This window comes from Haliaeetus albicilla, chromosome 3, assembly GCF_947461875.1.
Source record: "Haliaeetus albicilla chromosome 3, bHalAlb1.1, whole genome shotgun sequence".
Taxonomy (NCBI): Eukaryota; Metazoa; Chordata; class Aves; order Accipitriformes; family Accipitridae; genus Haliaeetus; species Haliaeetus albicilla.
The window spans coordinates 43422186-43444840 of record NC_091485.1 but is presented as its reverse complement, the minus strand read 5'-3'; positions in this window follow the sequence as shown (position 1 = coordinate 43444840).

Genomic DNA, 22655 nt, shown 5'->3' with positions numbered 1-22655 from the left:
CCCCCAAAGGTTCTTTTGAAATAGTATCAAGAAAGCATATGCTCTGAGCTCAGAGGAAGTTGTAGCAAAAGGAAAACAGAAAGCAGTTAACCTCCACCTTGTACATAAATCAGTGCAACAGATGTAAAAGTAAGTGTACATTTGGAACCTACTGACCCAGAACACCAGCGTTGAACCTTTGTTTTCTCTCCTCTCCAGTACAACTCCATCCTGTGATTTTTGCTCACAAGGCACAGAAGACAGAGTAGTTTTGTTCTTTTGCAAGATTCACTGAGAGAAACATTTCTGCCTTGTCTTCTAATGCATCTCCTTTCCTCAGGAGAGGTGAGGAAAGGTGTCATCGTAGGACAACATCCAGCATTCAGGCAAGCTAAGCCACCTGGCTGATATTCTTAAATGCAGGGATCAGGTACTGCCAGACCTGAAGAAAAAAAAAAAAACAGTAACACAAAATCACTCTAGGATTGGCCTAAGTACTCCTCATCAACATTCAGCAGCAGTGCGATAGCAAAGAGGAGAAAAAAAAAACACCCCACAGACACATGAGAAGGAGAAAAGATAAAAGGAGTCCTGAATGAAGAAAAATGTGTTATTTCTTAACTGAGCTGTGGATTAGGAGGAGGAAAGGGGCTCTGACATGGCCTGCAGCTCTTTGTTTATAAGAACATCCTTCCAGTGATCTGAACCAACATCAGATGGGAGCACAGAGCTACTCTTCATCTGTTTTCAGCACTCTGGCTCCTATGCAAACTTAGGGAGATACTAAGTGTAAATTTGTGTGAAAAGGCTCATTATCAAAGGCTAGGAACAGATTTTATTTCAATGCTTCACACAGAATCTTTAAATTCAGTGCTACGAAACACACTAGAGGTTTGCAGGCTTCTCAAGAGTGACGCTCTCTTACAAGAGCTCACACGTACTATACATCAAGGTCCCAATCCTGCAGTTAAGCCTCTGTGAGTAGTCCTTTGCAGCCCATCCCAACTTCAGGAAGTCAGAGACCTATGGAAAGATGAACAGCACAGTAAGAACAGTTCAGACACTGATTTGATTTCTGAAGCAGGAGGTCTGCAGAAAGAATAATAATAATAAAAAAACCTACTTATAAATGCATATATAATTGATTTTTATATATAAGTACTTATAAATACGTATACATTCTAGTCAACAGAAAATTGGAAAAACTCTTACAAGCCTTCATTTATTTCTTTTCATTAGAAAGGTCTTCTCAAAATCTTATTTCCTTTTTAAAGGACTAAGTAGGCATTTTTCTTTGAGAGTCTGATACACTCTACATTGCAAACTAAAACTCTTTAATTTGCAAAAAAACTTCAGAATTGTCTTCTTGTGACATAAAAATTCTCTCTCCATAAGAGTAGATCCTTATCAGAAGGCTTAGGTTTTAGGATCCAGCTTGTACATGAAAAATTTCTTAGAGACCAGTTGTGCTAAAATGAAAGTGAATGCACCTGTACTGCTTTAAGGATCTGGGTTTATATCAGTTACACAAGCTGAAAATCATTCTTCTGAAACTGCTTGTGTTACATCAGTACAAAACTGATCCGAATTTGACCATTCAAGCTTTTTCAGGAGAAAATGTGTGTCCTTCTACAAGGGGCAGATTATTCTCTTTCCTTGGGCTTTTTTGTTGTTGTTCTGACTGCTGAAGGAGACAATTATTAGGACTGTCCTCTATAAATCTCTCTGTTTATCATTTTTATTTGTTTATTTGTCTATTTTTAAGCCATCCTTCTATTTCACTTGCCTTTATAATAACAATAGGGTTTGCTTGACACCTACAGGGAGATTCTTCATGAATTTCTGCATACCATGCATCCATTTATGTATATAATGTGGCATTTAAATACAGAAATAATGCCATGCTATATTGGAGAAGATTGCATCCACCAAACATTTGCCTGGGAGAGATAGGAGGCTAGATAGATGGAAGTTTGGAAATGACATTAAAGGAAGGACAGGTTGCAAATTGTTTGATCAATACAGTGGAGCAATGGAGAGAAGAACTGAAAAAGTCTATATCCTATAGGGATAAGGAGGAATATGGGTCAGTGATGAGAATTCAATTGCCATAATAAAAGAGATGGAAATGAAAAAGCACAACTTTCATGCAGGGGCAATAATTGCCTTTGCATCCAATGGCTAGTGCTCGAAATAAAAAACAAAGCTATAAAAGCAGAAAAATAACATGAAAAATAATAATGAACAGTTGGGTCCCACTGCGTGCGACTGCTCTCTCTGTGCCTGTTCTGCCTCTGCAAATCTCTGCCTGTGCCCAAACACATTTCTGGAGCTGGTCCACACAGGTTTTATAACCTGCTTCTAACAGTGCTGATATTTAGTAGACATGTGCACTCAACAGTTGCTTATAATTGGGGATCTTCAAGGGCTGTGGAAGTGGCATGGATTAGATGTTTTCTGTTTGCAAATGGAGAAATTGAGAAAGCAGAATTTGCATATTGTCTCATGGGGACTCAGTGGCAGGGAGGAAAAGCTGCTGCAGGAGCGTCCTTAACAGCGGGCTATCTTCAAGTGACCAGCCAAGTCCGTATCAACAGATGTGGAGCTCATAGGAGGGTTTTCTGCCATAAGATAGAAAGCAGCATGCAGTGCATTTCCCGGGCAAGGAGGTACCGTGACCCTTGGCTCTGGTGGGCGAAGGGCTGCCCTTGCAAGCCATGAGGTTTCACACAGTCCCTCTCTACAGCCAAGTGTTCTCACCCTTCCCTGCCATTTGACTCCACTGTTAGCTGTGTCCTTTAACATAGGCTCTCACGTAGTGTGGTCTCTACAAGCAAAGCAGTGAAAACATGAGAGTTCTGGCTAGAAACACGACTTAGCTCTGTATCTTTTAACTCTTAGCTCCAGACACTGTTCTTTTCTCCCAGAGAAATTCCTATACTTCCCCCATGCTCAACTGCATGACCGTAACAGATCTCTGTCTTCAAGAGTGTGTCTTTCTTGCCATCGTATGAATCAGATGTATAAAACATGAGCCTTCCTTCTCAGCATGGGAGACTGTTGGTACAGACACCATTACAATACAGCATCAGTTGCAACCCTTTTCATGTTCATCATATCAAATTCAGACTTTCATAACCTCCTGACATACCTATTTTGTGGGCTGAAATTACATGAGTGTAGGTTCTTCCTAAAATGAAATTATTTAGGCTGTAAAAGTTTTCCAGCTATTTCCAAGTGTTAGTAGAAAGACACATAAAAAGGAAAAAAAAGTCCTGTAAATCTAAATGTTGAAGAGATTGAGAAACAAAATAGCTCTTGATAAAAGTTGAATTTTGGCCTAAGTGACAAACAGCATATCGATTACTCCCCAAACTGCATATTAAAAAAAAAAATAAAAATTCTTAGCCTTTTAAAATTGTAAATTGGTCATACTGGGGTGGGGGGTGTGTGTGCGCATTTTAAAAAAGCCTATAATGCATAAACTTTTCACACTAATGAATCTTCTATCTTACCTTATAAAAGACAATAAAGGGTGCTTTACCATATAAAAGATGATAAAGAATGCCATCCTGAATGAGATTCACCAATCTTACATGAGATCATGATAGTAATTTTTTTCCTTACTATAAATTTCCTCCTTTCCAAGGATGTAGTTAAGGTCTTCCACAAAGTTTTAAGATGTAGTTTTTATGTGAAACTAGTGACACTGGAGTTCCTAATTTCAAAAGTTCTGCCTGCTAGCAGCACATTCCAGTTTGTAGCAGTCCAGAAGACCTAAATGCCTAATTACAGGTGACTCGACAATCCCTCATGTATTATTTTCATCACCAACGCATGCTCAGTTCTGTTGTGTTGGGGAGGCTTTATTTCTGATGGGGTTTTTATGGGATAATACCAGCCTTGTTTCTCTCCCCTCAGTTTAACAGGACAGCCAAGGAGCTCTACTTTCACCTCCTCAGAATACGGGAAAATCAAGTTGCTTGCTCCCAGAAAAGGAGGATGTGTTAGTGCCATGGCAGTAAAGTCAATGGGAAACTGTACCCCAGCTCCAGTGTGGTCTGGATCCCACATCTTAACCAATCTGCATTTTACCTCTCTCTAGAGTCTTAAATATCCTTGACAGCATTGCATGGTAACTAGCAAAGCCCTCGAGTAGCATTTAAAAGAAGTAAGATTTGATTATATTTTGTTCAGTGAGAACTATGCAGCCTTCTTACAACTCAAATACGAGTTAATGTCACTTCATGGAAAAAGAAGGAAACCAGATCATTCGAATTACAAGATTGTTGATGGATTAATTTGTGACAGAAGAAAGTGAAAGTGAGGTGGTGACAAGGGGATTAGTTAACAAGATGCAGTAAGAATGCTAGGAGAGCTGCTCTTGCTTTACAAATACACTAGACTTTTTGAAGGTATTGCTAGCATGACAGATAAAGGGAATGTAGCTGCATTATATATTTAAATTTTCCAAAGGCGTTTGTAAAGATACTGCACAAATGGCTTATTTTGAAAATAAAAGCCCATGTGATGCAAAATGAATTAAAATGTAAGAAGAAAGGAGGGGGAGGAAAGGAATAATGAATATAATACATTTAAAATGGAAGGTATTCTCCTGAGAAGTATCACAGAGCTCTGCAGGCTTAAACCAGGGCACCTGCACCTTGTGATTTAATCTATGTAATGCTTTGCTTATAAACTCTTATTTGACTGAATTGATGAAAATAGTTTATGGGAATGCTGATGTAAAAATATTTTTTTCCCTTATTTGTAGTATTTATACTATATTTAAAGTATGAAGCTCCTTTCTTGATATCACAGAGTGGAAGAAGAGATTAGCAAAAGCCTCATCCTTACAAAACTCACACATTATGGGCTTAGTTGTTACAGAAATCCTTTCCTCCTTCAGATACAGAAATGACTTTTCTGTAGTACCTCTGTTACGGCTCATCTTATACTGAATACCTGGAACCTCTAGAAAAGAAGTGCCTAGTGGACTCCATAACCCAGAGGTGTTTCTTCTTAACTGGTTTCTCATTTCAGCCTTTGTGAATCACTGGCTCATTATCTTCATGCACTATTGTGTTCTTAGATATCAATGCACAGAATTTACATGGTCCCATTAACCTTGTTCCTGCAGTTTTATAATTACACTCATAGGATGTGAGAAGCACCAATATCCCATTTTTATGGAGAAGGAAAAAGAGACAGGGAGAAACTTAAAGGGTTGGGCCCTTAAAAGTAACAACATGCAGTACTGCAAAATTTAAGAATTTAAGCCATCACCTAATGGAATCCTCAGTCATTAACCCTCTGTGAGATTCATGAATCTAACTGTTTTGCCCTTTTGCAAAGAAAATGACACAAAAAGCATAGAGTAAACTGAAGTCTAAAGCACTCACACAGAGGTAGGAGATCTGCATTCAAGTTCTGCCTCTGCTGCAGCTAGACCAAGAATTTTCAGCATAGCTCTGCCAGCTTCCATGTCAGTACCATGTGTGGGACTGTCTCTTTAATCCAGCAATTTTCATCTATCACATGGAAGGCCTTGTGTTAGCTCACTATCATGAAAAAAGCAGAACAGGGATCTGAATCCGGTTTTCCCCACCCCAAGGGAAGTGATCTTAGCATTTACTCACTCTTGTGTTGGACGCACAAGTGAAAAATATTTTTTGAGAAACATCTATTTCAGATGCATGCTTCATTAGCTCTAATTCTAAGCAATGTGTCTGTTCTGGGCAAGTATTAGCTCTTCTGCACCTCTGTCCATATTCTACATGGCCTTGGACAGTGATACTGAGTATGGTACCTAAGAATTATTTAAAGCCTATTTTGAGGAACCCAAGAATTGCCAGGGCCAAGACATTTGCCAAAAGACACACAGGGGAAAAAAATGGAGAAACTGAACCCATTGCTCACAAGTCCACTGCCTATCTATGATAGACCTTCTCTTGCTAAAATGGAAAAAGGGAGAGCATGTTATGGCATTGGTCACAACGCAGTTTGTCTCCTGCCACCTCAAAATTTTGGTATTGTACCATCTTTTCACATTTGCTAGGTAATTTGGTCTCCTTTGTAGCCATAGTTTTGAATAAAATGCTGTAATTTACCTAACAACATAGTGAAGTTGTTGTTTTAGTGATGGTACTTGTAGAGAAGGACATTTCAGAGGCCATTAAATCAGGTTTAGCAGTTTAGAACTTCCAACCTCCATGCCATCTTCTCCTTCCAAGCCAGGCTGCTGCAGGCCCTGATCCGGGCCCTGATCCAATAGAAAAACTCCATTGACTTGAACAAAGCTGGGGCAGACATATAAATAAGAAAAACACCCGCTCTCAAGGATGTTCTTGCCAGCCCAGTTCAGGATAAATCATTCTACACATGCTCAAATTTAAACTCCTGCTTAATTCTTCTCAAATCAAATATTGCATGCAGATACGAAGAAATTTCTTGGAAGGAAAGTTGTATCTACAGTAAATTTTGAATATGTCTAATATTAAGTTTTACTGCTTGCTTAGGGCATCTGGACTTCAGTTCTTCTCCAACATGAATCATATAACCTCTTTATTGTTGATATCCAGGCATCTGCAAAATCCTTTGGAGGACAGGAAATTATGGAAGTACTTTGGCTCAGAAATTATGAAGAGAGAATTCGCCATGAGAGATTGTGACTTCTAATACATCTTGGATTGGGTTTTAGTTTATAATTGGGACAGGATATGCTGTTACTTTGGGTTCTTAAAAATTTTGGAGTTTTAGCTTGGAAAGTCATGAATCAAAGTACATAGGCCTCACTAAGGCATGCTTAAATTTGTACTCTACCTCCAAATATATGTGCCCGTACCTGAGAGAAAGAGAAAACATACATATAGTCCACAGTGAGCTTTTGACATGTCTTTAAATGGCTGTTTACTGTGACTTTAGCAGTTGGAAGAAATGGTTCTAGTCTGCTATGGACAGCTATATTAAAACCAATAATACTCATTTGGCCATGAATTAAATAGGAAAATAAATTGTGCAAAAACCCAACAGCAATTGGAAGGAAAAAAAATATCAGGAAATGAAGAGATATGAAGTGAATTCTAGGGACGACATGATAATTCAGAAGATATTTCTGATGTGTTCTGCTCTCCTTAAATTTCCTGATCTGTCTTCAAGGTCATTTATGTATAATGTCAAACAGATTGCACTTGGTTTAATGAAGGCTATCATGTTCATCAGCATGGTTTGAAAAAGAGTCACAGCCTCACTGCAAACTAAAGATGGAAAACATTGTTGACTATTACTTCTGCCTAGAAATTCAGAAGGAACAAATACTCCAAGACTCAAAATCTAACTAGCAGAATAACAAACCTCAGGCTGCACGTCTGTTTGATAGCACATGTTGTATTTTGATTCTTTCCTTGTCTCTCTCCCCTTTCCAACTCGAGAAAGCCTGAAGGCGGTATGATTCCCATGAACCTGTTCTACTGTGCACTGAGGATAGGTTCAGGAGTAAAATAGCACAGACTTTGCATAGATCTCCAGAAATTCACTGAGGGAAGACTGAAAACTTGTGGGAAGGCAGAGAAAGCCCTCAGTGGAAGAACTGGCAGGAAACTATCCACGCATAGGCTTTACCATTAAAGCATCAATAATGAAAGAATAAAACAAAAAGCTGGTGTTGGCTGGGGGGTGGGGAGGTCCCATTCTGGGTTGCTGGCTCTGCCTTTGGTGCTTTTGGTCATGACATGCAGTTTAATTGCCTGTTAGAGTCCACTGGCATCTTAGGAAAGAGAACCCAAACATCAGGCCTATCAAAGCTCTTTCATAACAAACTGCAAATGTGCATTACAAGGCAGAAGGTGTATCAGTTTCATCAGGTTTTATTTTGGAATGTGGGGAGTATAGTAGGCATGGAATGGCTTTGCTATTAGGGAAGATGTTAATTACTGAATAGAAATAGGATTGGCTAATTTTCACATCAGTATAGATGCAAAATTGTTGATGCTGGCTTATAGCTACAGGGAGGTGTTAGCTGTCAGATCCTATTGATTTCAGCTTAGATGTCTTAATTAGTCAATCCTATTGATTTCGATGAGGATGTCGTGAAAAGTAATTACTCTACATTCAGCATAGTCATTTTTCTATTTTAACTTCTCTTCTCTTTCAGAAAGCAGACTTTTTAAATTGCTAACGGCACTAATACCAAGAAGGCAGCCAGATTATTTGGTTTAAGAATCAAACCAGACTCCTAAGACCACTTATCATCGTTTTGACAGTTTTTGAAACAGACCACCAGAGCTACACTCAAAACTGTCAAAAAAAGTTGTGTTTCAATACTGCTTCTTCCCCAAGGCCTGATTACAGTTTGGTATTCTTAACTTACTTATTGAATTTTCCCTCAAGTAGTCTTTGTGCCTGAAAATTGTTGAGCTGTTCCATCATATTAGCAAGAAGTGCTTGTTCTAGTATAGTACAGCAAGGACAACAAAGCTCAACCAGTGTTATGTCACTTCATTCATTTTTCACCTCTTTTCACTTCTGTATTTCATCTCTGACAAGATCTTCTCTATGTCTTTGTATGATCAAAGTCAGGAAAGTTAGTTTTTGGTACACTGAAAATGGATCAAAGAGTCTTTTTATCTAAAAAGCTTGCATTTGGTTAAAATCAATATACATATTTTATAAAACATTTCAGTTTAGTCTCAAGTGCTGTTTGGGTCATTCTTTAATTTAAAATTAATCACATTTTACATACAGAAGAGCCCAAGTAAAAGTATTAATTCATGGAAAAATACTAACCACACTTGCATATGAGTATATTTATACAAACTGTAAGAAAAGTTGTCCAGAACTAGGACAGCAGAAAACATTTCTTCTGCTACTCTTATTTAAATAATACAAAAAGAATAAAGCCAGCAACTCTTTGTGAAAGGTACCAAAGATCACTAGGAAGTCTTTTTAACGTACATAAGTAGAGCACAAAATTTTGACCACACAATGCGGTGTGACTCTGACTGCCTGTGCAAGTAAGGTTAACACGTCCTTTCAGTTTTTCTCTTTTACTGAGCCTGCCCCAAAGTATTCCAAATAAGGCCGGTTGTGTATCAGTGGCTTTGCAATGTGAATATCAAAAGCAGGCCCTGAGTTTTAGAGTTGGGTAGATTATTTTAGGAGTTAGGAATACTATTTTTGGAAGAAGAACTGCAAAGAGATTATGAATATATATTACAAATAAAAAGCAGCAGCCTGATGTCATGAAGTTTGATGACAAACAATGGAATCCAGTTTCAGAGAAAATTTTAGACTTAAAAAGGAAAAGTTCCATACTTCCTTTCCCATTCCTAAATTGCTTTTCCCTTCATAATGATAGGATTGGGGAAAGTAAAACAGAATATAAAATGGGCATGCAAGAATCAGAGAAATTTTTTCTCAATAGGTTGGCTCACTGTAACAGACTGCTCTCTGCATAACCTTAAGGCTCCTTGGTTGTCATCTGATCAGTCCTTAGAGGCTCATTGAAATAAAACCTCATCCTTTCTTATTAGTCCAGAAGTAATACTGATGAGCTGCAAGGCTGTTTCATGTACTCTTCTTGCAGTGTAACGTGGTTGTTTTGAGAAGTAAGTGGTGAAACAGTCTAAAGAGAATCCCTGTAGCTTATATCCAGGACATTGTGATCTTGTGCACATGCCGCGCTTTCAGGGAAAAATATTACCATTTTTCAAATTATTTATTCAGAAGACTAATTAGTTGATGATAGTTCATGGACTGATTTCCAACACTAGAAGAAGAAACATTATATTAAAACCTTCTTCATTTAGACTAGATGCTGGTACTTTAAGAGGATAACACTTCATTCACATAGTGGTCCTGAAAGCATATCAAAGATTCTGGGAATCATGAAGTCTACAATAACTGCCAAGACAATGAACATCCTGTAAAGTATGTTGGACAAGCTTTATATCAGCAGTAATTGTCTGACTATGTAAACCTGTGCCACATCTATTATATTAAATACTGGCTTATCATAGAACTGAGATTGATTTCCTAAAGTATAAACTTTTGTAAATTCACTGTTCAAGCATCATTCATTTCAGTGTTTGAATGTGATGTGTTATGTAATTGTATTACTATTTTATTTTATTATGAAATCATCAATTGGCATATTCTGCTTCCTTAAGTATGTATGTTTCCCTCTTGAAATCACATGGCTTTTGTTTTTCAGACCTTCTGAGCATCTGCTGCTTTCATTGGGATGGGCAGGACTGGTACAAGAAGTACCAGTACCTCAGTATCTCAGAAGATAAGGGGAAAAAACAACCCCAAAAAACCCCAACCCTGAGAATACCTATAGGAATTAAGTTCTGATAGAAATCTATAAGAACTTGTTTTGTTTGGGATTTTACATTTTGATAATCTACAAGTTTATTTTGTGGCACTTTTTCTGAAAGCCATTTTTGAATCTTGCTATATTTGTATTCTATTTCTGTATCAGCTTTTTCTTCCTTGAGATGTCAAATATTCCACTTTCTCTCTGTGCCTTAAATGTTCAGATTTCTCCCCAAAGTCTAAGTTGTGGAAACTGGCCATGAAGTTCAATGATACAGTAAAGCAATTCTCAGTGAGCTTTGTGGCTACCATTTTAATACACTTTATATCTATTTTTTATTCTGGTGCACAAGTTAAGTGTAATATGGTCACTTAGATCTTTACAGATATTGTGACTATTATATTTATAGTGTGCGAGTTCTAATAAGCAGTAGAAGACTTTTTGCATTTTAATACACCCTCCTGAATACCAAGAGCATTTGTTTATATCTGTGTCTGCAATGAACAGAGCTACAGAAATGGAAGATCTCTTATTGCAAAATGAGTAGGCCAGAAATAGCTTTCTGTCTATTACCTCCTGAGTTCCTTTAGGATCATCCTCACAAATTTGAGTCTAGTTCAGTGTGCAAATTAGGGTGATAGTCTATAATGTGCTAAACTTTTATGATTATGAGGGGAAAAAAACAGTGTCATCAGATGGTATAGTAAGCTGGAGTTTCCATGGAAGAAAGAAGAGACACATTTATCTTATTCTGGATATCTAAGTTTGGGTATACATAAGATGTAAAATGATACTGGTCCATGCAGGGACCAGTTTCTTCCTAAAGCTGCTGAAACAGTTGGAATAATTCAATGTTCTTTGTATAATTAGCAGTGAACTAGGAAGTTGAAACTGCTAAGAATTCCTAAAACATTGTGCCAGTCTTTATGTGCATATGACAGTTGATCAATGTAATATAAAAATATATATAAATATAATTCATATGTGTATGCACCATGATATGCATACTTTATTTAAATAAAGTCACAAATATGCACATTTAAAATAAATAAATATCTAAAAATGTTGCAACAGAACCTTTTCTATAAAACATATAATTCTGAAGGGTCTGAACATCGATATACATCAGAGTTCAATTTTTTTCTACTAATATGAAGTTGTTTTTATTTCTCTTTTAGATTGCTTTTGCCCCACTAAAGTGAATTGGACTGTGGGTTATTTTGTGTGTTGATGTGTATGAGGGCTACGTGTTAGAAATACGGCATCTCAATTTCTTATTCATCTTCTATACAAATCTCTGGCCTGTGGAGTTCTTATGAAACATTTGGGTTGTAACATAAAAAATTAGGTTGCTAATATCCATCTGATGCCTTTTAATGAACAAGTCAAAGATCAAAAGCAGCAAATTTTAAAATCTCCATTTTATCTTTGGTCAGAAAGATACTATAAAAAATAGGGACTGTCAAAGGTGACACTGAGCTAATGAGCAAAGTCAGAGACAAAATAATGTAGGACTGGAGGCAGGGGCTGTATGCATCCTGCCGGTCCTGGACTTCCCTAATTATTGCAATTGCATGAAATTTTTAGGAATATATTAAACAAAATTTGAAGTAGGGAAGACTATGCCTTACACTAGGGTTTTGCTGTGCGCTGGGCTCCAGCATGGTTCGACACTCCATGGCCACTGCACCGCCACAGCCCTCCCCAGGCTGTGGGACCCCCCATAGCTGCTGGCCTGAAAGGCAGGTGACTAAAGAGCGTGCTGAGTCCTGGAGTTGAACAGTGGCCATCACACGGAGGTGAGATGGGAGACAAATAGGATTAGAGAAAAAATTTCCTGCTCTCATGGGCGGTTCCTCTTTTCCCTCAGAGAAAACTTTTTTCTTTATACTACCATAGGTTCCAAAGAAAATAATTACAGTTTTCTTCCTCTCCTCTGCTCCCATTTTCACATCACCAATTAACATGAGCAGTGGTTTCTTACTTGTCCTTTTAACTGTCCTGATATTCACTTGTTCATTCCGATTTCTCTTTTTTGTCTCTAACTGAGAGAAAGACTGTGTGTTACCTTCACCCTTATAACTTTTAAGTTACTTAATAGACTAAAAAGGAAGACCAAATATATTTCTACTTTCCTTTTCTAGTATTTTGTTAGTATGCTCAGGAGAACTCTAGTATATAAAGCTCTGATTCGTCAGATCACTTAATCCCAGGTTTAAATCTTTTTGAAACACACAATTAGGTGAGTGTTCTACTGAGTCAGTTCTTCAAGATGTGATTTTCTTTTATGAAAGCAATGTGGGTTATAATAAAATGAAGGGACCATCGAACTGGTTCAAAATTGTGCATTTAATTTCTGTGGTGGTTTTTTTTACTTCACTGCGCCTGAAGATTAATATACCTGTAAGTCTCAATATCATTTTATACAGTTTATTCAGGACAAGGACATATATTTTCTTTTTGTCAGTTGTGTAAGACCTAATACAAAGAACAACAGATTTTCTTCATTATAGTTCAAGTATCTGCATGTCAGTGCATTAAGCGGATTGACCTCAATGTGTCTTTCAGTTTGCATAATCCTTATTTTGCCTTGATCACCTTTCTGAGCAATACATATAGACTAGGGTTGTGCAGTCTTTTGGCTTTTAAGGCCAGATGATCTCCTGATCTCTATCATCTAGAAGAGGCATGAGTGATCTGTGGCCTATGCTGTTCCCCAAGGCATGTCCAGCTCCCATGAACCTTGAAGGGTCAGACGGACTTTTCCACTGGGAGAGGGAGGGCCAAGATCTGGAGCTCAGTCTCACATTGAAACCCACAGGCTCACACGGAAGCTCACATTGAAACTGGCAGAATGCATGAGGCCAAACACAGTATCACAGACATCTAGCTCTATTGCACCAGCCCTTGAAGATCTGGCTGGAAATAAAAATAGTTCCCAGGCATAGAGAAGCTGGCCAAGCCTTTAAGGCTTAGGAGATTAGAGTAAGTCAGTTATTGGTACCGAGGTGATATTGGTTTGTCAGTGTACCTGCCCTGGAGACAAATTGGCTCCAGATAACTCCCTCTCCTGATGCTTTTGTATTGCCACAAGTGACAGAATCACAATGATGCTCTGCTTCCACTGAGCACTTGCTCTTTCAGCTTTTTCATGGAAAAATTTGCCTCATATAAGTCATATCAACTGACCCAACTCTACTTTATATAGTAAATAAAGGAATAAACAACCCCCACCTCCCCATACACCTCAAAGCTAAGTCCAGAATAGCTCAGTGTTCATGAAGCTTCAAGTCAGCTCTTGACTAGGGCTTCACGTATCCAATCAGTCCTTTCTTCAAGGCTAAAAATTGACCTTTCTGAAGAAAGTGTAGGGGAAGATGCCAGGCCGTTATGGAAACGCATTTCTAGATAGTCCCTTGAGGACTTCTGTCTAGGTACTTTGACATGTGTCCCCTTAGTTCTTCTGGACACTCACTGGATGCCACTGTAGACATCTCCCTTCAATCTGAGGTTTTATAGAAAGCTAGTTTGGTTGTGCCACACTTTATCACCATTTGGGGCACCAATACAAACCTATCATCTGGAAAAAGGTAAATAAGTACTGGAAAGAAAAGGCTCTGTGCCAAACATTTTGTGGCACAGATGAATACTTGTAAAGATTCAGTGCCCAAATATAAAGAAGTGTTTTAAGATGCCTTAACTACTACAGAAAAAAAAAAAAAAAGAATGGAGGGAAAGAAGGGGTTCTTTTAGTCAGTATATACTCACTAGAAACACAGGCCCACCAGTCAACTGAAGATTTGTTGGAGTGATTCTGGCAGAGACCCTCTAAATCACCTTCCTGTTCCTTTGTTACCTCATCTTTCAAGTATTCTGGGTTTTAGTAAATAATTATGAAAAAGATCATATACTGTTGTCCACTATTTTTTCTATTATTATCATGAGCTAGGGCATTTGAACAAGTAATTCACTGGGGAGTATTGTTCCCAGTTTGTGCTAGGTACTGCTTTCTGCCCATTTGCATTGGTGCCCTGAAGCATTTCGTAGTTTTGTTGCTTGAAACAATCAGCTGCAGCACTATATCTACCTGATCATTCTCACACAGCGAATTCAATCAGCAGAATTTGTTCTGCAGCCACTCGTTGGTCAATTACACAATGACGATTGTCAGGACACTGGAACAAGTCTGTGTTCCCTAACATGGAGGTCAAATGATATTTCAGCTGGTGAGTAGTAGAAGCTCAATTAGTACATGAATCATTTAAAACCAAATTGAACACAGCAGTCAATAACATGCTTTTGGGAGTAATCTTGCACTTGTGGAGGGATCTATCTACTCAGCGAGGTAGCCTCAGGGCTGCTCTAAATTGTGCCTGAGGGCTGGCCCTGCACACAGCAGCCCCAGGACAAGGGGAGGGCTTAGGAAAGAGTTCCTCTTCCTGTGCATTCCCTCCCTCCCTCCCCAAATTGGACCTTGCACTTTGCCATCATACCTGGAGATCTGGCCCATGTATCAGCACTTTGTTCCTTAGCCACTTCTTCGCTATCCAGCTGCTTAAATTGAATGCCATGGGAACGTGAAACTGAAACTGTTCATTTTAATATCATTGCAAAGGCTTCCTTTTTTTTTCTCTTTTATTCCCCCCACAACTTTTGAACTGGCAGAACGTGCAATTGGGATGTTAACAGCAAGCTGGGACCAATTGCAGATATCAGCCTTAGGCACCTACTTCCTACTTTTAAGCATTTAGGATGAAACCACATCCCCCCTTAAGTCTCACAGATTCCACCACACCATTTCCAGGTAAAATTATTGCTGCCATCATGTATTGTATTCTATATCAGCTTGACAATAAATTTCTATAACAGTTATTATATTCAATTACATTTAATTTTTAAATTTACTTACTTCTCTACCATGTCTTCATCTGTAGATGTAATCATCTGGATCAATTAAGAAGTCAGACTTGGAGAAGTGGCAAAGAATCCTCTGAAGAAAGCACTGAAAAGTAGGTCTACAAAGGGATCCAACAGAAATACATGCTTGCCTTGCACAATGCAGCATAGGTGAAGAATACCAAGTTAGCACAGACATACCTGGAAATGCTAGCTTGGGTCTGGAGGCAGTTTAGCCATATCAGTGCATTATATCTTCAAGCTTAATGTCATACTGACACAGCTATAATGCTTGCAGTATGACAGTTGGCATGGCAGTGAGAGCCCAGAGGTGGCTCAGAGGCTGCAGTATCATCCTGCATCATTAAATATACATAGGACCAAGAAGGGCTGAGGTCCCTGCTGCCATCCTCAAAATTGTTCTCAGCCTAACACCAAGATCCCATAAAAAAAAGCTCCTAAATTTTAACTTGTATACACAGCCAGAAGCATCTTAGCCTCAATAGCTTTGAACTTGATCAAGTTTCCTCATGGAGATCCACAGCCTGGTCAAGAAAAAGGATGAAGAAGGAGGCAACATCCTGTTCTGCCTTTTAGTTGCTAGCTCAGTGGTTAGCACACATGTGAATTTCCGCATGGGAGATACCTGGACTAGGAATGTTTAACTTTCCATCTCACTGCCCACTGGTCAAATTCTCACTCGTGATTTAGGGGCTCTGTCCTTACCCTGCTTGGGGACATACTTTAAACAATAACCAGGGAAGCTAGTAGGCTAAATGGTGAGTTCCCTGTGCTATCCAGTGGTAAATGAAGACAAGGTTTCATCCTTGTTCCTCAGTGGGTGGTTGCTCAGAGAGACTGAGTGTTTCCACTGAGGATGCATCTCTCCCCAGCACTGTGTGTTTGAGATAGGTCAGCCCCTTGAGCCAGAGAGAGATTCTGTAGGTACAAAATTGGGCTAGGGCTTCCACAAGGGAAAATATATCACTGCTACTATAAAGATCTCAGCTTACTCTTTTCAGTGATTTATATACTGCTAGTGTATAAACCTTTTTGTCCCTATATGAACTGTAAATGGTAGCCACATTTTTTTCAGATATGACAGTCTCACACAGTAGGTTATTTTTTTTCCATTAGAACACATGCCATTAAATCCATTATCCTTTCTAGTTTCTCTGTCAGTGCAATCTGTCTCATTGCTTTGCTAGAGTTAATGCCACTATTAATTAATCTTATCCTTAATTCATACCTCATATATTTTTTAAAGGAAATGTGGAGCTTGCAATGAGCTGGACTGACAATTTTTGAGATCAAAGGCACAGATCCTCAGAGATACATGGGCACTTAATTACTATTTAGGTACCCAACTTCCATTGATTTCAGTAGTAGTTAGGTGCCAAAATATCTTTGAAGCTTGGTGCCAAAGTTTAGATTCATGTATTAGCTATAGCGCAAAGTTCCCATCACTAGATTCATTTTGAGAGCGACTGTGTCTAAAGGTATTAGAACATAGCACCATCCCTCATAGCCCATTCAGTCACCGACCTTGCTGCAAGGATGTGAGTGTAACTCTACTTGCAAACATAGCTTTGTGATAGGACAAAAGTTTCTACCCAGCTGATGGCGGAGCAGTCAGTTCCACCAACACTTCACATGCAGGTGGAAAGAGCTACTCGGTCCCTTCGATACTCTCACCAATGTCCAGGGATAATAATAAGAATTTTCCATCTATGATTAATTTTGTATTCAAAATGATGAGGAGGTGGGGGAGCCTTTGCAATTTATAGAGGACACTTAGGTTGGTCTTGTGTTCTTACATTGTTTCCTGTGGATAGGAGAGAGCATCCATTCTGCTGAAAGTGGTTGTGTTTTTTAAAATACAGTGGCTGAAGCAGCAATAATTTGTATGTTGGGCTGCAGCACTGCAGTATTTTCCGTTCCATGGAGTGGCATGCAGTGGCATGTCACTTGTCCCTACACAGCACAGCATGCCAGAGTGCACTTGCCTTTAAACCGATAAGCAGCTCCAATGAAGTCAGCCATGACTGAAGTTAAGCATTGCTTAAGTGCTCTGTTGGATTGGGTCAGAGTGCTAAGCGCTTTTTCAGATTGTATCTCAAACGTCTTAGCAGGCTGAAGAGCTCTACCTCATGACCTGAGGGCGCCTGCTTACTCCTATACACTAGGTTACATTAGTGAGGGATACCCAGATACTCCTAATTTCTGTATGAACAGAGATGATAAGACCCCTGCTATCTTTCCTCAAGTTTGCTTACTTACACAACAGAGTTTGATCAAACTCCAAGGTAGGCTTGCTATGCTCTTTAGCAAAATTTTTCTTCCAATAATCCTGTAATAATATTGTGCTGTAATATTTTTCATACAAAAGAGCAAAATGCCTAATTCATGAATAAGAATCGTTCCCATGGAGCAGCAGCTTTAGTGGAGCCTGAGCTGTCTATTCCACAGGAAAAGAAGCAGAAAGTAACTCCCTTCCAGTTACAGGGTGATGTAGCCCTACAGACACGCTGGAGTAGGCACTCTGCTGCTCCCTTCTTACATTAGGGGTCATCTGCACCACTTAGCCTCACTACCACAGAGGACATGAGTCACGTGGGACTGACTGAGCACTCTCAGTTGTATTCCTCATCATCTGAAATGAAAGAATATTAAAGGAGCTTGACACTCTACTTCAAAGGTCAACAAATAACTCTCGGTGTCTCCATATATAAAGCAAATGACAGTGGACAATGGGCACAGCTTTGTCTCCTGTGCTGGCTGTAGTTTAAAGCAAAGTGACAGGAAATAATGAGGTTTAAATTGGTGAATTGGTTTGCGTGTGCTGGGGATTAACCTGTAATACACATTGCACCCAAATTACAGAACTTCAGAGAAGAGCAGCTTTAAAGCATTGCAGCACATACTCTGACTGCAACGATACCTCGTTTACAGAAATACTGGTATTCTGCATTACCGTCCCACAGTCACATGTCATAAACTTAGATTAAAATCTTAAACTACCTTGCAATAAAATTGAGTGGTATTAGAAAATGAACACTGCTTAAAACTGATTTTAGTAAGGTGAGTGGTAGAGAAAGTGAAATGCATCAGCTAAGATCTGGTCCAAATGTTACATTTTTATTAATACTTCAGCATCAGTATTTATGAATGAAATAAAGTGCAAAGAGGCAAAGGATGACTCATGCATTTGTGCTTTTTAAACAAAAGAATGGGATGAAACAACTGTGCTGCTTACATCCTTCCAAACACTCCCCATAACAATCCAGATGTAGATTGCACAGAGAAAATGAGTGGCAGCATACAGACCTTTGTGTCACCGTATGTCTCCCTGTGACATGAGGAACTATCATGCAGTCGCTAACATGTTCAGAGGTCACAAACAGTAGGTAGTGAGTTCAACAGCAGTGTGTAACAGAAATGACAGGATGCTCTGTATCTTTCTAAATCTGCTGCAGTTTTCTCTTGCCCTTTCTAGTTATTCTAGTAGGTGCTTTTTTTTGCCCCAGGAAACTCAGCCTGAGCTCACATGAAACGGGGCTAGCAGTGTGACAACACAAGTGCTGTAAGCTTGATGGGTTCAAGGATTCTCAGGCACAGGATTCAATATAAATTAAGCTGTAAATAAATAAGGACTCTTACTCTGGCAAAGATAAGATTCAGGTGAGAGAGAGGACAGAGCAATGCAATTCATAGTTATTACACTAAAGAACCTTTATCACCAGCAAATGATATTATTAGGGTTGAAGACAGTAATTTGAGCAAATAGTTCTATTCACATGCTTTAGTTGAAGTAGGTCCCATGAGTCTATTTAGTGCGCTGATGGAGGCGTATTCTTTGGGTCTGAGAGTTCTCACTGCTTTGGCTTTCTTTTTGGCCTTTTAATGTCTTCATTCACCACCCCCACTGTCCCCCACCAGGCAGAACATGAAGATGACATCTGACATAACATGGTCAATTCCAAGCATTAAAATCTGAAAAGAGCCCTCAAAATACCAGAAAGATTGACTTCTATAAAAAATCAATAAGCTGAATTATTTCCAAATCAAAATAATATTCCTTCTGATTTTTCTCCGTGCAAATTTCATTGTTTGAGGAGGTTGTCTGTTAACCATGATACCTTGAAGCCTGCTCTGACCATAATAAAAGAAAGATTCCTTTTCACATACTCATATACCTCCAGAAGCTGAGGCATTGTAAAAGGCAACAGTGCTGTGCAAAAGGCAATAGTGCTGTGTTAGTTCCTTGGCTGACTGCCCTTCTGTGCTCATCAAGCCTTCTTGAATCTATCGTCTCTAACTGGGTACCCTTGAGACTAACAACACTTTTTTTTTTAAAAGGGATTTTTTTCCCACTATTACCCCTATCTTCAAAGTGCAAATTTCTCCCTAAGCAGGTGTTTCCTTCTGTAAGTCAAAAGCTGAAAGCTCCAACAGTGCCTTCCTCACGATCAGGGAGATGTGGATTCCTCTCCTGCCCTCCAGAAGGACTCCATCCCTATTTTCATTTTCAAATTATTTGTTGGTTAATGAGCAGCACCTCAGGCTGTCAATCTCTGAAGAGGCACAATGTCACAGGGGTGGAATATCTGCCTCTATATATTTAATCACATGATGCAATTTTAATCAACCTGCAAAAAAACCCCCACATTAAAATAGAGGACAGATCATGCTACAGTTAAATTGTGATTTTGCTGTTGAGATAAAAAATGGATATTAATGTTCATGTTGCAAAAGAAAAGTGTACTTCACAGTACATAAATTAAATATATAAACTTTGTTATTTTATAATGCATCTGTCTGCATATTTTAGAGTATTGTTCCATTTTATTACATTTCTGATCAAGACTAATGCTCATTAAAAAATCTAATATGACAATGAAAAATTTTATATGGAAAATTCTTGTCCTCTATTACAATTGCTATCTGCTCCACTTTTTGGAAACCACAGCAAATTAGTCTTAGGCCATGGTAATCTTAATTATATCTTGGAATAGATGATGTTGGAAATATATTGAATAAACTCTTTTGGTGAGATTGCTTTTGCCTCTCAATGCAAAATCTCTATGTTCATATGCTTGCATTATTTAAATTACAAAAGGCAGGCATCTGAAAAACGGGATGCTTTGTTGGGCAGTCACATTCATGAAAATTCATTCAATTGTGAGGGGGGTAAAAAAAACGGGGGGGCAAAAACTGCTTGCTGATCAAAATGTAACATAAGCTGCACCATTTCATTTAAGCAGCAAAATGCATAGACTAAAAAAGAAAGTTTTATATGATCTCAAAACTGTGTTTCTATGAACTTGGCATACTTTTAGCTAGATAGCAGTTGTAACCCAATCTATTTAGTTGTTTTATTTCAAAAAGACAGAAATAGGGGCCATTCTAATAGGTGACACAAGCACTTTGCAGATTGAGTGGTTGATGTGAAGGTGACAGATGAGAACATCACCAGCTCCAGTGCTTTTTTTTTTCTCCAAAGTTGTATCAAATTGAAACATTGCCTCTGTACACAACTAAAAACTTGAACGAGCTTTTCTCTCATCTCAGTTGGCCTGTGAGAAATATGAAATAAACATGACTTAGCATAACGGATCAGCTGCTGCCATGATCACTTTGCAAGGCGACTCTGACTGCTGGCATTGTAGCATCGGCTGGGTGCTCGCTGTCTTGCAGTGTTCCCAGAATAAGGGAACTTGCAGAGCTGCTCCAGGAAAAGTGGTTGGGACATGTGCACGTGTAGCGGAGGTGATGCAACTGGCAGGTTCAGCTGTGCCACGTGCAACAAGATGTGATGATAAACAAAGAATGGTGACAGTAAGCACTGCCGCGGGCTACATAAAGGGTCCCGTTTCACTCCCATGGCATTACTGCCCATTGATAAGGAATATGTTTAAATAACACTTAGAGGAAGGGTCTTGGAGCAGTGATGCAGAATGTGCCCAGGCCTCCCTGCACAGCAGCCCTGTGAAGAGCCAACAAGCTGTCTGTGGGCACCTTAGGGCATGCTAAGCTGCTGGGATATGTTTCATGAACAGCTCAAGAAAAATTGTAAATGAATCAGCTGTTCCAGCTTAATCTGGTGTTTGCAATGTACAGGTGATATACTGGACCACGAACCAAACTATATTGACCAAAGCTGTCTAATCTTATACCTCCACTGTAGAGGTTCTCATAATCTCTTTGTGGAATTGATGGTGTTATCAGAATTTTGCGGGTCTTCTTTCCTTCCTCCTTTCACTAAATTCCCTTGAAACACTGTAGTACACATTATTCTATTCTCTATTAAAATATTTTTCTCTAACCAGTCACTATCTCCTTTAACTTCTTAAGGTAATTTCACTCCCGGAGACACATCTCCCTGTGCAATCTTTGTCACTACATTTCTTTGAAGACCTTCAGGATTCTAAAATTGAAACAGCAACTGCTGTCTCTGGTCAACCTACGAACAAACCAGCAGACAAGGTTACGTGGGAGGCCAAACCCCACAAAGCCACTGAGCCTAATCAGACACACGAGGTTCTCAACTGTTCAACTCTTGCTGCAATAAGACTCAAAGAGACCAGCCAGCGCTATTCAGATCCAAGTCAAAGAAATTTTAAAAGTGTGGATTTTAAGGCTTTCTACTCTAATCTCAGAGCACAGTGTCTAAGCTTTAGATGAAACTACCCCTTGATCAAACTGGCTAAAGGAAAATCTTAAACACTTGCTGCTGTTCACCCAGTGAAGCACATCTCATCATCTTAGACATCAGTGACATTCGCCCTTGCAAAAGGAAAAAGTGATGTCAGGCCCAAAATCATTGGGTAATTAAGAGCTCTCTGCTGGTGCAAGGCTATACCGCCATGATGTGACCTGGAGCAGCTGTCACATCAGACACTGTTAGTGAAGAGGTGACAACCCTCTCAGCTCCACCAGGAAATCTAGTGTTGATGTGGTATCTTTGACTGACACTTGACTCAGATGAACTTACCAGATAATGTCAGTAGCAATCGTAGCTCCACCACAACATTAAGGAATAGAGATCATTGTCATAAGAACAACTTTTAGGCGTAACACGCTTGCTCCTCCAACTTGATAAGATTTTGCCCATCCTGTTTAGAGGCTCTTTAGATATGCTGGTACTCAAAGAGAATGATTTGCTTCTTTCCATCTTGTGACAGAAAATGGAAGTTCTCTTTCACTGTGTAAATCATTATATTTCATTTCTGTCTTCAAGTTTCTTACCCTTTAATAGAAATATTTGTTATTTTGATTAGAAATCAGGCATGCATTTTAATTTTTATAGAAGAAATTTTTTAAAATATATTTCCTGCAGATCAGCAACTTTACTCCTCTCTGTAATCAAATTTAGATTTTGACCTCATAGAGGGCTCTTTATTTACAAGTAGACTTTCCAATTAATGAAAATATTTGGATTTGCCACAAGACAATAAGGAACCAG